The sequence below is a fragment of the Lytechinus variegatus genome, chromosome 5, assembly GCF_018143015.1.
Source record: "Lytechinus variegatus isolate NC3 chromosome 5, Lvar_3.0, whole genome shotgun sequence".
Taxonomy (NCBI): domain Eukaryota; kingdom Metazoa; phylum Echinodermata; class Echinoidea; order Temnopleuroida; family Toxopneustidae; genus Lytechinus; species Lytechinus variegatus.
Window position 1 is genome coordinate 4320937 of NC_054744.1, and position 14587 is coordinate 4335523.

At 35.5% G+C, this 14587-nt stretch overlaps 1 protein-coding gene across 1 annotated transcript in view; it reads right to left on the reverse strand.

The window, feature by feature from the left end:
• Window positions 1–3024: 3024 nt before the first annotated feature.
• LOC121415104 (cyclin-dependent kinase 7-like) overlaps window positions 3025–14587 on the reverse strand; it is a 46465-nt gene continuing 34902 nt past the window's right edge. The window contains exon 11 of the mRNA XM_041608200.1: window positions 3025–3301. The gene's annotated coding sequence lies outside the window, so the exon portion shown is untranslated. The remainder of the gene's footprint in view (window positions 3302–14587) is intronic.

Here is a 14587-nt window from a genome sequence, read left to right on the forward strand (position 1 = left end):
TGCATTAAAAAAACGTTATACCTTGTATCTTAAAACGACATCCTGCATTCATTTTATCGCCGAACTGTACCAAAGTGGTATGTACACGACGAATATTTTCAAGATCCTTTATCATAATTCTATAGTGCATTATGCATTACTCATCGGCAATTGACAATAGCCTTATGAATCGCGACCATTTCCATCAAATTGAATTCCTCGTGTGGAACGTCCACCCGCCCGCACGGTTGTCAAATTCTTTCTGCATGCTTTCTATATAGATTAAAACAACATCAAAAAATTGATAAAAATTTCCGCAAACGTCTGGCAGATTTCAAAGGAAAAGACTAGAAAAATCCGGGTTCAGCCAATCTTACCCGGAGACATGGTAGACAAGGAATTTAAACTAGGAAGACAATCATGGGAACAGACAGAAAAATATATAGGAATTAACGCAAAACGAGGCGGGAAACAAGACAAGGAGTTATTGTCAAGAGCGGGCATTATTAGCTTTCTTCTGGCGAATTTCGGGTCAGGCTATGTTCTCCTTTATCCCTCCACGGCACCACATATACATAAATTTCTAGAGCAAACAAATGCAATTATTACTGGGTTGGGGTAGCTCTCCCTTTCCCCCTCTCTCCCTTTCTCTCTATGCACTCCCGAAGCCTTACTTTCTCTCGAGTCTCACTCCCGACGTCTCTTTCCGCTTCTCTCTTTCTTTCTCTCTCTCCCTCCCACTTTCTCTCTATCTCACTCCTGTCTTCGAGAATGAAAATATTAATTTTATTCATACAGGCCTATTTCAAGATACATGTGCTGTTATTATGGATAAAATGGAGTTTTATCAATAGCTACACATCTCTGTCTTACTTCGAATACTTAAATGAATACATAAATGTATGAAAAATGAGTAAAATACAAGGAGATTAGAAAATGAACCCAAGACAATGCAATATTCGGGCAATATTCTAAAAGCTGCATGAAGGATATACAGATTTTGAGTGGATTTAGGTACTTTCATAGCTTGCCTTCCATAGAAATGAACGCAAAGAGAACATTTTGGAACAATCTGTAAGACAGATACAAACACTGCAAAAACCCAAGTGTTGATTTAACACCAGCCTGGAATCTATGTATGTCCACACCAGAGAAGTGTTAAACAACACCAATTTGGTTTTGGTCTTACACCAGATAGGTGTTTATACAACACGAATTGTAATTAACACTTTGATTCCAAACTGGTGTTTCAATACTTCTCCAGTGTGGACACATATAGATTCCGGTCTGGTGTTAAATCAACACCAGAGTTTTTGCAGTGTACACTACAAATACGCTGGTGTTAATTTAACACCAGCCTGGTATCTATATCGGAACACACCAGAGAGGAGTTGAAACAACACCACTTTAGAATCAAACTGATGTTGGCTTAACACTAATTAGTGTTGCTTAAATTCCAAATTGGTGTTAGCATAACACAAAACCAGTGTTGTTTCAACACTTTTTGGTGTGTTCCGATATAAATACGAGGCTGGTGTTAAATTAACACCTACGTTTTTGCAGTGTAAGATGAAAACAACCAACAACAGCAACAAAAACATGATGGAATTTTAATTTTGTTTGTTCATCACATGTTTCATTTTATTTGAAATATTGAATACTGAATTTTCTTGGTACAAAATGGAAACTTATTTCATAAAAAAAATAAAATGCTTGCACTGGGCAAATGCTTATACATTGTAGGCATTTAAGTACAAAGAAAACATGCTGCAAAAACATTGGTGTTAATTTAACACCAGCCCAGCATCCATATCGGAAAACACCAGATAAGTGTTAAAAGAGCACCAGTCTACAATCAAACCCATGCTGTTTAAACACTAATCACTGTTGTATAAACACCTACATGTATTTGGTGTTAGCCTGAAGCTGATGTGGTGTTGTTTAAATACCTCTGGTGTTTTCTGATATAGATTCCGGGCTGGTGTTAAATTAACACCGGCACTTTTGCAGTGCTCCAAAAATAGTGAAAATATACACATTGTCAAATAAAAAAATTGTGCTCAGCATGAACTATGTTGATAGGAGATAATTCATGATCCCATAAATCATGAAAGCTTAAAATAACAATAAGAAAAATAATTGGGTGATGAAAATTTTGGCAATCTCTAAGGGTGATGTAAATTTTGGCAATCTCTAAACCAAGCTTTGGTGGTTTTAAAGACAATCACATACAAATTACACTGTGTATATCATTGAATATCTATTTTTGTTCAGTTCAGAATGTAATCATTATGTCCATAATAAAACCATAGATTCATATTATACATATATATAGCAGCCTTCCCAGTTAGATTTGACACTGTAAAATAAATCATATATAATTGATAACACCAAGTTTGCCGTTTCTAATGTCATTGGCCTTCATAAAAAAGGTGTATAATTACTGTCTGTGATCAGTTAATAAATAAAATTAGTTAAGGTGTAAATGTAGGATTGGGAATATGCAATTCCTGATTGCAAAATGGATGAGATTAATATGATGTCATCATATACAAGAAATAGAGCATCTTTGTCTGTATTTAATCATTCTTCCAATAACAATTTCTTTCAATACAAATTATTTCATTTGTAACACATCTTGCATCTTGTTTTGTATCATGCATATATATATTTTTTATACAGATTTTTATTTTATTCACATAAATTAAAACATTTAATTTAATAATCAAATTGTTAAATCCATATTGTAACTCAATAGCAAAGAATTTAAAGTAAAAATCATACTAACAGTGCTTGTGATACTACAATGTACCACACTTATCCATGTTTATGAAATGTCAAAGGCATACTTTCAAGACATCACTTTGATAGAGAGAGCCTTGCCCAAGGTTGTTCCACAAAGCAACAAGTACAAGCTGCATGCATACAAAATGGAATGAAATACTTGAAACACATTATGGGGCAATTTTTGCCTTTGGCAATTATTAAATAAAAAAAAGTATCTGCACTTATTCACACAGATTAAAATATGGTCTACCTGAACCCATTAGACACTTGTACAATTCGTTCATGTCAACATGAAATGATAACATCTTCTGATTGCACTTTTCTCTGCTTGATTTCTTTCGTCCATTTTAGAGATAACGCAGATGTCCCTCAGAGCTGTCAAGGCCAGTGCCAGCACACGTCCTGTTTAGCGTGTCAGTTCATCGCGGAGGAGCCGGACTGCGGCCGCTGCACAACGGACGACTTCAGGTGTATTCGGCGCTACGCCAAGTGCCTACGACGAAACCACTGCTCAAAGCGTTACTTCCCCTGCCTCCTGAAAGAAACAACAGTGAGTTGACAAAAGAAAAGAATTTCAATAATATTGAAGTAATTTTTGTCTCGCCTGCGTAGCGGAGCGAGACATAGGTATCACTATTTCCGGCGTTGGCGGCGGCGTCGTCGTTGTCGTCAACAATTATGTTTTACACCCAATAACTTTCTATAGCTTCGAGGTGGGATCACCAAATTCATACCAGAGGTCCATCTCCTGAAGGCACAGGTCAAGTTCGAATATGAGTCGAATTTGAATAAGGTCAAAGGTCAATGAACTTTCCATGACTGGCACAATTGTGTTGTACACCCAATAACTTTCTATAGCTTCAAGGTGGGATCACCAAATTCATACCAGAGGTCCATCTCCTGAAGGCACAGGTCAAGTTCGAATATGAGTCGAATTTGAATAAGGTCAAAGGTCAATGAACTTTCCATGACTGGCACTGTGCTGTACACCCAATAACTTTCTATAGCTTCGAGGTGAGATTGCCAAATTCATAACACAGGTCCATCTCTTGAAGGTGCAGGTCAAGTTCAAATGTGAGCCGAATTTGAATAAGGTCAAAGGTCAATGAACTTTCCATGACTGGCACTGTGCTGTGCTGTACACACAATAACTGTCTATATCTTCGAAGTAGGATAGCCAAATTCATACAAGAGGTCCATCTTTTGAAGGTGGAAGTCCATCTTTTGAAGGTGCAGGTCAAGTTCGAATTTGATTTGAATTTGATTAAGGTCAAAGGTCAATGAACTGTCCATGACTGGCACTGTGCTGTGTTGTACACATAATAACTTTTTATATCTTCGAGGTAGGATTGCCAAATTCATACAAGAGGTCCATCTCTTGAAGGTGCAGGTCAAGTTTGAAAGTGAGTTCAATTTCATTAAAGGAGAATGAAACCATTGGAACAAGATAGCTTGTGTGAAAACAGAAAAATCAAAGAAACAGATCAACAGAAGTTTGAGAAAAATCGGACAAATAATGAAAAAGTTATGAGCATTTGAATATTGCGATCACTATTGCTATGGAGATAGCAAATTGGCAATGCGACAAAGATGTGTGATGTCACTGATGAACAACTCTCTCCATTACTTTAGTATATATTTCACTTGAATTGCCTCTTTTATCACATCTATCCATAGATCATGTGTTCTTTCTACATGAGGGCATGTAATACATATTTTTTAACAATACATAATGGATAAAGAGTTTGTATCATCGTAAGAAAAAGCAAAAAGAGACATTTTGAGGGTATTTTATAGTCCACCAAAGGGAAAGTTGTTCATCAGTGACATCACACATCCTTGTCGCATTGCCAATTGAGGATCTCCATAGCATTAGTGATTGCAATATTCAAATACTCATAACTTTCTCATTATTTGTCCGATTTTTCTCAAACTTTCTTTATTCTTATTTTTTGAATTTTCTGTTTCTACACAAGCCTATTTGTTCCAAAGGTTTCATTCCCCTTTAAGGTCAAAGGTCAATGAACTTTCCATGACTGGTACTGTGCTGTGTTGTACACACAATAACTTTCTATAGCTTCAAAACAGATATTAAAGATATCTGACTTGTACTGTATGTTCGGATGCTTTTTGCATCTGTTTGTTCCACTAATGGCATGGCCTTATCTCTTTGTTCCACTAATGACATGACCTATAGTTTTGACATGCAGTCTCTTCATGACTGCAATATGCAGGCGAGACAACGCTTGGCGTTTGCCTTGTTTAGTAAAATCTATTTGTAAGTATCACGGAAAGTGCATGAATGATCAAAAGCGATGTAATGTACAATCTTTGTAAATAATTTCATAATAAAAAAATATATAATGGACATTGTAATATAGCTATAAAAGAGTACTATATATTTGTTATTGGGTCAAAAGTGGGAGGGTTTTTTAAGCTTTAAGATTGCTATTTCATTCTTTCATTAGTCAAATCTGAAATATTATGAAATATGGTTCAGTGACAAAGCGGTTTGTTATATCCTGACTCCATTTTTCTTTGAAATGATTGCTTATTCTCTCCCTCTTTTCTTTTTTCTCTCTCTCTCTCTCTTTCCTTTTCATTGTAGGATATAACCGGCAAATTTCAATGTAAAGTTCCAGAATGCAGCACCAGTTAATAAGAGTTGGCATCACCTTCAATCATCGTACAGATCACCTGCATCTTTAAATTGGCAACAGTTAGCTTTCTCTTTCATAGATTCATAGCTGAAGGACAGTGTCAAGAGGTTCACAAGTAGAAAACTACTAAATGTGATCAGAAGAGAAGTCCTACCACTTCCTGGGGACTGTTCATAAAGCTGTTCGTAAGATAAGAGCAACTTTAAGAACGACTGGTGAACCTTTCTTTCACGCTAAACCATCGCCAATTAAAATTTTGGTGTATACCATTTACCACAAGAAAGGATCACAGGTCGTTCTTAAAATCGCTCTTAACTTACAAAAAGCTTTATGAAACACCCACCTGGAATGCACTGACCAATAACAAGATGAAATTGAACATTTCAATTACAATGGTATAATACTTTCATTATTTTCCAATTTGTATTGTTGGACAAATTTAGCAAGGTGGGGGCGTGGGACACTGCCAATGTTAGGTCATGGACCTAGCAGAGATGGTTAGGTGGACACCATGCTCGTACATGAAAGCATGTAAAAACTAAAAAGTGTGTTTTTCAGGGCCGGGTGATGAACTTGTTTAAAGTGAAAAAGGAATGACAGTGCCCCCCCCCCCTGTCGGAGATACGATCAGCAAATCAATAAATAATATATTGCATGTACCAGGACAATGAATAAGGCTTTTTAAAAAGAAAAATAGGTGCCCATAAGGACACATCTATATTGTTTGAAATAAGAATCAATTAAAAAAAGCAGAAATTATGTTTAGACAGGAAACAATTATTAAGCAAACTGGAAAATACCATTTCAATGAATCAATATACCGGGAATGGAAAATAAAAAATCCTTCAAACAATCAGAGGTACCGTGGGCATACTGTAAGCTGACAGAAAAATTTGTTGTTTCAATCTTCATGTATTCCAATTTTACCAAAAAATAAGATTGTCAAGATCCACTACAACATCCTTCAAAAACAATATTTTTTTTATCTAAAACTATTGTTCTTTCAATCTTCAATGATTCAGATTTTACAAAAGTAAGAACTCCCAAGACCCATTACAACATCTTAGAAAACAATCTTTTTTTCTATCCTCTTATTGTGTTAAGAGGGAATTGAAGGAGCAATGACTTTTATTCATGTAGTTTAAGTATTATGAAATCATCACTTTAGACGAATACAGTTTTTCTGAAATAAAGTTTAAAAAATATTAAGAGAGATACTATTTTAATTTAAAAAATCAAAAGCTTTGGCAAAAATGCTGTATTCTTGACAAAGTGGTCCTTGATTTCCTCCAAGAATATTCACTATTTCCTAAAACTCATACATATATGGGCAATTCCATGAAATATGCGACTCCGACCCCCTAGATGTGGGAAATTCATGAAATTTCCTCCCTCTGATTTCTTGTTGTTTTGACCGTCTGTAATGTTCTCAAAGGACCATGACTTGATCAGTTTATGAAGTGAAGTCAGACTTGAGAAAAATGTGGGTCGGACATACAAGAAGGTTGATCATTTTATGGAATTGCACATATGTAGGTACATATAAGGAAATGCTATAAATTATTCGACAATTTTGAATCTTACTGTAAATAATGTAGGCTTTAATTTATTGAATATTAATTAATACAACCATGCTAAGTGTACATACTTGGACAAATGCAAAGTGATGCGAATATAGAATGTTTAAGATCTGTGATTTTTTTGTTATGAATTGTGAATTTGGTATTGACATGGATTCAAGGTCACCTGGGCCCATACCAAAAGCTTAGCAATCACCTAAGAACATTTTTTAAAATGATTGATTGCAGATAATGATGTACAATTAATCATGAAAATCAAGTGTACAATCAATCGCTAACATTTGCGTTATGGTACCCAGAAGTTATACAAAAATATCTTTAGTACGCATTACTAAAATCTTTGGGTAGTATGCTAGCCATGGTTTAGTAAAAACTTGGGTTAACTTAAAAACTTTAATGCAGTGCCAGTTGTCAACTCCTTCCCCAATCAAAATCATTCTTATCTTCCTGCAAAAAAGTTGTCAAAAAGTTTGATTAAATAGATAAATAAATGAATATATAAATGAATAATTGAATAAAGACATGAAAAAAAGAAATAAATTAAGACATGAAATGGGAAGAATAGGAAAATACAAAAATATGAATTAATCGATACGCAGCAATTGCCATAAAATCAAAGAAATATTATGAAGCCCTGCATCGCGTATAGAAGTTTGGTTTCATATTCTAAGTTTAGACTAGGGTGAAACCTAGGTTTGATTATCAGAATACTGCCCATTTTCTTTGCCCAAGAGTTAGAGGGAAAGTGAAAAAAAGTATTGTAATTCAGAGATGTCAGACTGAGATATCTTAAATCATGGATACTTGCTTAATAGCTTTAAAATGCTTTTATGTTGTTCGGAAAAATAGAACAACCTTATTTTATTCCCTCCTGTATCAACAACAAGAGTTAAATATTGGACCTGAACGCAATAAAGAAAAATTCACCTTCGTGGTCTAGCTGGTTGTGACTCTTGTCTTTCAATCTGAGGGGTGTGGGTTTGATTCCAAGCCATGGCGTGTTTTCCTTCAGCAAGAAATTTACCCGCATTGTACTGCACTCAACCCAGGTGAGGTAAATGGTTACTCGGTAGAGAGAAATTGCATGAATGCTCGAACACCTGATCAAGGTAGCCATGCTAAAGCCGGGGTAATTACAACATTATCATATATAGAATGTAAACAGGGCCCGCTGGGAGTACAGTTTTGGGAACTTAAGAGGCTATTTTGGGCAAAATATGTTATATAGTTCTCCTTCTTATTCTTATTACTAATAAACTGCACAACAGCGAAGAGAACAAAAGCAAATACAAAAATGTTTGAATAATGAACAAAATAACAATGGAGATACTGAACGTTCTTGTTTTATTGAAGAAGTGCTTTGAGTTTATGTGACAATGTTATCATATTCATGTTTTTGACTGACTTTGTATTATGACTTTAAATTTGTTTTGTTTCCAGAGTTGAAATGATGAATTCCTGATATTATTGTGGTTTTGTGTGATTTATTGTTACTTTTGTACATATTGTTATTTATTTGCATAATAAAATGCTAAATTAAAGCTCAAGCTTTTTTTCTCTTTAAATTGTATTCTGCATGTTTCATGTTTTTATATGCTCATATGTGTGACAAATGGGATAGTTATGGGTATAATGGAAATTCATACAAAGAAAATTGGCTCACAAATTTGTCATCATTGAAATAAAAACAAAGCAAAATTTAGATTCTCATCAATTTTATATAAGATAGCATAAGGTGTTTGTAGTGAAGGAGGTGGGGGTAATATCTACAATATATTGATAAAAGATGGGGAAAAAATGACAATAAAATTGATATTAATGGCTACCTATTATTTTCATCTTTAAAAAATAACCTTCATAATTTAAATATTTCATCTGTAAAAAAAATCAAAAGCCATGATAGTTTTAGTTGAGAAGGTGACAGAAAAGAAGACACAACAAAGACAAGAAGTGACAGAAAGGGTAGCATCCAATGATGGAGAAAGAGAGAGAGTGAGAGATGAGAATGGAGGGGGGGGCATAGATATAGATAGAGTGAGAGGGATAAAGACAGGTAGATATAGATAGATAGATAGACAGACAGACAACCAGACAGACAGACGGAGAGATAGACAGGGGAAAAGGGAGAGGGGTGGAGAGCTAATAATTGGAGAGGGAAAATACAGAAATGAGACAAACAGAAATAGAAGAAAAATAAAAATATGAAGAGTAGATAAATAAACAAATGAATGAATAAATAAATAAATAGATAAATAGATAAGTAAAATAAATAAATACATAAATAAAATAAATACAGCAAATAAATAATAAATGAATGAATAAATAAATAAATAAGAGAGGATAAACAAGAAAGGAACAGAAAAGAGAACCAGACAAATGGAGTGCAAGAAAGCAATCGAGGAAGATAATCAAAGCTATGTATAGGGGAAATAGAAAGAAAAGAGGGTAGAAATATAAAGACATAAAAAGGATAAATAAACAAAAAGCACTAAGGGAGGTGGATGCAGAGAGGAGAAAGGAAATCTTTCTGGAATCTGGATCAGGGGAGCATTTCACAAAACTTGTTATAATAACAAATTGCATTAACAGTTAAAAGCTACCGAAATACTTCAATCTGATTGGCTAATATTAAATTTGTTAAAGAAATTGTGCATTTGTTATTATAACAAGTCATTATGAAACGGGGACTCAGGATTAATATTTTGATCAAGTACATGTATTTGATTTAATCAAAGTGATCGTTTATCATCACATTCTTCCCTATAACTATACAGTATTTGCAACTCAGGTGATGGTTATAGCAATCTAAAGAAAACTTTCTTTTGAAGTAACACCTGTAGGAACTCAGCGGCACAGCTTTCCATCGCAGTAAGCCGAGCTGGTAAAAACCAATGAAACAGGAATCATTTCACGTCTTATTTAATCAGTCATAGAGGCTGACAAAATAGTCGATAAAAGTAATTACTCCAGGGGCTTTCTGCTTGAAGTGGAGATAATGGCTGAGCGGGGATTTGAACTCACAACCACGGGTCCAATGCTCTAACCGCTAGACCACACGACCCATGTTGACATTTGATTTTCAGCTTTTCTATCAAGACCTGAGTGTCGGACGATGGAGAAAAGGGGAAAAAAATAATGTTTTACAGGAAACTTTGTGAGTGATTCACACTTCCAAGCCGTCAGGGTTGCATAAAGATGATTCTAAGTGTGCCACAGGGCGCTAGGGTGAATGAAGTTTCACACCCCTCACTGACTTCTGACAGATCAGGAATGCGTTCCCACTGGAACCAATCCAAAAGGTGAACCGTCTTCTGAAAGTGTGAACTGAGATATCAAGAAGTCCCAAATGATCTTGTCTGATGGTCGATTCAACAAAATATACATGTACATTTGCAAATTCTATAGAAAGCTACATTTCAGGTAACCAGTACACTCTAAGGATTAAAAATTTGATTTAACCAACTATTCATCAAAGAAAAAATCCTAATTTATGTTGCATTTAATTTTGTTTTAACCAACTTACAACTTGGAGGTTGGTTAAACACTTCCGAGAGTGTGCCAAGTCCATCGTAGAAATATATTCCCAAAATTGATGATCTCCCAAAGTTTCAAGACCCAATATGATCATAAATCTGGCACGAATCCTTATAACTCTCTACAATCTCTTTAATCATAACTTTTCCTCACATCATGTCTGAAATCACATACACTCGTTAAAGAGTACTATTGGTCAAGGTATAAACCAATCTGTTATGTGTCTGATAGATAAAAATGGTCAAAATCAACAATTTTCAGGTAGATTCTAAACGGGGATTCTAACCAATAAATTGGTCCATTTTGACCAATTTGTTGGCGGGATATACAGCATTCACCAACACATTGGTTAAAATGACCGATCCTGTGGAAGAAGGGTTCCTTGACCAAGGGCCTCATGTTCTGAGTTTGTATCCCAGCAAAGCTATACGTGTCCATTGACCAGTCATTAAGATATTGACTCCTAAATCATGCCACTCCAATAAGTAATGTACAGGAACCAACCAGTTCTACAAGACAATGCATTCATTTAAAGTTGCTACTCTAACTTCAGGTGTGATATGACTGGCTACCAAGTAGATTGCTCACCATTGTGAGTGCCAAGCAATGGACCTCATGCATTGATGTGATCATGTCATCGCGTCACTATCTTGGAGGCTGAAGGCAATATCTTGCATGCATGGGTGATCTGCAGCTGGCGCATCTCTGACAACTCTTTGTACACGTATTCCTATATCCTCTGGGGGAGGGCGCTATGAGATTATGATGTCATATGCATTAGGTCTATAAGTGTGACTGGAATGCTACCCCGGGAGTGGAGAAGGATCATTGTGAGCAAATCTTAATCAAATTCTATCTCCATGCTCAATCAATTATTAGGTTAATAATGGCCTGTGTCGATTAAAACAACATCAAATTCTTGTTGAAGAAAAGCAAAAAATCTGACGAAATATACATCTTTTCTAATGTTGTATCCACGATAGAAATGATTGACATATCCAAAACTGCAAAACCTGTAAGTAGCTGGCAGAGAATCTGTAGGATTCTTCAACGTCCCTGGCCCTCATACAGAGAATACCAGATCCTTGTATGGCCCAATGATAATAGTTGCCAATTTTCATCAATCATATTAATGAGTTTTCGCAACTGGCCCAGGATGAATTCTACAACACAGCAAATCTATAGAAAATGCTTGTCAAATCGCGATGGACGGCTGAGAGGTCTTTGTCAAAAATTGGTAAACTGGGACAGCTGATCGCCCTAGGATTCAGAGCTGACCAAAAATAGCAAGTATACATGTCGTTTGTCTAGAGTCTATGAAGACACTGCTGGTTTGATTCACAGATTTTCGACAGAGACTGTCTTGTCATGAAGGGCTTTTGACAATAGATGCTTATCTGTGTTATAGAACGCGTCTGCGAAGTGGTTGCGAAAACTACCTAATTAGGGAATATATAGGCAAAACAATGATTGGAGGAAGCTTCAAATTCAGTGAACAAATGTTGAAGCTTCGCAGTGCAGTTGATTAAGCTTTCACTGTGTGAACGTGGCCAATCTGGAGTTCAGTGATTAAATCATGGAAGCTCTCGGCATGTGAACGTGGCCATCGTGGAGGAGAAGGGGGAGAAGTTTCAGCTTGTCAGGCCTAATCAAGCCTAGCAAAAGGAGATTGTCTGTGAGTTATCTACTGATAGAGAGAACATGAGGGAATGCCCCAAGAGTCGAGCAGTTACTGCGCTGCCAAGATGACTCTGGGCTGTCGGATGAAGGATTGAGAGGAGAAAAGTCTTAATCAGTCAAGATGTTGAGATTACATCACTCTTGGAGCGGTTGCCGACGTTCCTCCTATTATCCACTTGTCACCAGAACTACCTGAAGGTGTTTGAATGCAGGAAGCGCCGGTTATTGTTGGTGAGATGCGAACGACACGTCAACCTTGTATCCCGATTTGAGGGGGAAACGGAGCCAGATATTTCCAGATAAAACTGTCAATTTACTTGTTGAAATACCAAACAAACTCTCTTGACCTGATGATTTAAGGACACGTGCCTTTGATCAACAGTCATCTAACCCAAAATATTGACAGCTGAAAATTAAGTAATTGGAAATTTCAGATAAAGCTGAAAAGCTCCCCCAGGACAAAGGAAACACAAATTTTCAATTTCATTACGTATTGGGGGGAAAAAAGTAAAGTTTTATATACAGTTGTCACTTGTCAAATATTAATTGAAGATTAAAGTAAAATGAATACTTCACATTCCAAGAAATCGACCCCAAATTTGTTTAATCAACAATGCACTCATAGACCAAAAGTTAAAACTGATAATATAATTTGGCAATTTTAAAGCAGAAAGGGGGATTACTATTTTAACAAAATGATAAAATTTTACTGATTGCTGTCTATGATCTTTTTTTTTACAGAGAATGGACTTCATAAACTGATTCAAAACACCACGAGCACAATATTTGGACATAAATAATGCAGCAAAAGAGAAGTCTACAGGAACAACGATTTAGTTCACAGACCTAGATATAAAAGAAAGTTACAGCCCTGAATGTTCTGCAATTCAAATTTTATTCAAATTCAAATTCATTTACTTTGGATCTCTCTCTAAAAGAAAAGATTGAGTACACCAGGATCAAAACAATCAAATGACTCCATAATAATAGAGTGAAATAATGAAAACTGCAAAATTTTGACAAAATAACCCCCCAAAAACATACAAGTAGTACTGAATGGGATGTGAGGGAGTAGCTCAATTTTAAGGAAAAATGGGCCTATCTAGACTACTCCCTGATTAACACTCATTCCTGAAAATTTTATAATCAACTTTTTTAGATTGCAAGAAACATAAAACATAACTAGTAATAATTTGCATAAACACAACAAACATAATGCACTCGACCACTAGTGTATTTGCGACATGGTTGCACATTTCGTAAAGGGGGCAAGAATACCTTAAAGGGGAAGTTCACCCTGACAAAAAGTTTATTGTAAAAATAGCAGAAAAAATAATAAAAATATTGCCGAAGGTTTGAGAAAAATTCATCAAATAATTAAAAAGTTATTAGAATTTCAATTATTTGATTTGTGACGTCATATGCGAGCAGCATTCCTACATAGCGAATGGTAAAAAATCAATGAAATGTCATTTTCTCAGAAAATTGAAAATGGTTTTCACTGCAACTTTTGTATATCAATAGACAAATCATTTCACACCCAATCATGAAAAGAAAACAAAATTAAGTCATCAGGAACCATACAAAATTAGAAATTCATAATTTTATATTACATAACACATGGGCAGCTGCTCGTTTATGACGTCACAAATCCAAAATTTTGAACTCTAATAACTTTCTTACTATTTAACGGATTTTCCTCAAACCTTCACCAATAGTTTTTACTATTTTTTCTGCTATTTTTACAACAAAGTTTTCTTCAGGGTGAACTTCCCCTTTAATATGTTGAAATTTAAGCAAGAGAGCAAAGTGATCGAGCTAATTTCAATGGTTTTTTTTATTCTTAATTGAAATAGAAGGATCTGTTAAACCCTTAAGGTTGAATTGTGTGAAAATTTGCAATAAAAACGTAAGTTCTGAAAACTTTGACAGGGAGCCCCCTGCCCCCCCCCTCCCCCTATTGTTGCATGCAGCCATGCATTTGGCGACTAAAGCATACTCCTTTCATAAGACCTTGGGTGATGCGAGGTGATGTGTACCACACACTTAAGCAGTGATAATGATCATCTTTTCGAAATCCTCTGATTTTTGTTGAAATCGAAACTGCCTTGAGTCTAGGAACCCGTGACTCAAGCAAGCTTCAGTGACACATAGCAGACAGGACCTTCTACTACCTTCACGTAGATGATGTTTTAATTCAAAACAGTCTGCGCATTAATGTTAATATTGCACCGATTCTTAAGGTTATGTTTACAACGCACAGCATGAAAATAGGGGGGGGGGGTGAGTGATGAATAAATATAAGAGCTGAAAAAAGCTGAAATTGAAAGGCTTCCATACATTTGAACAGGGGAAAGCTAAAATAAG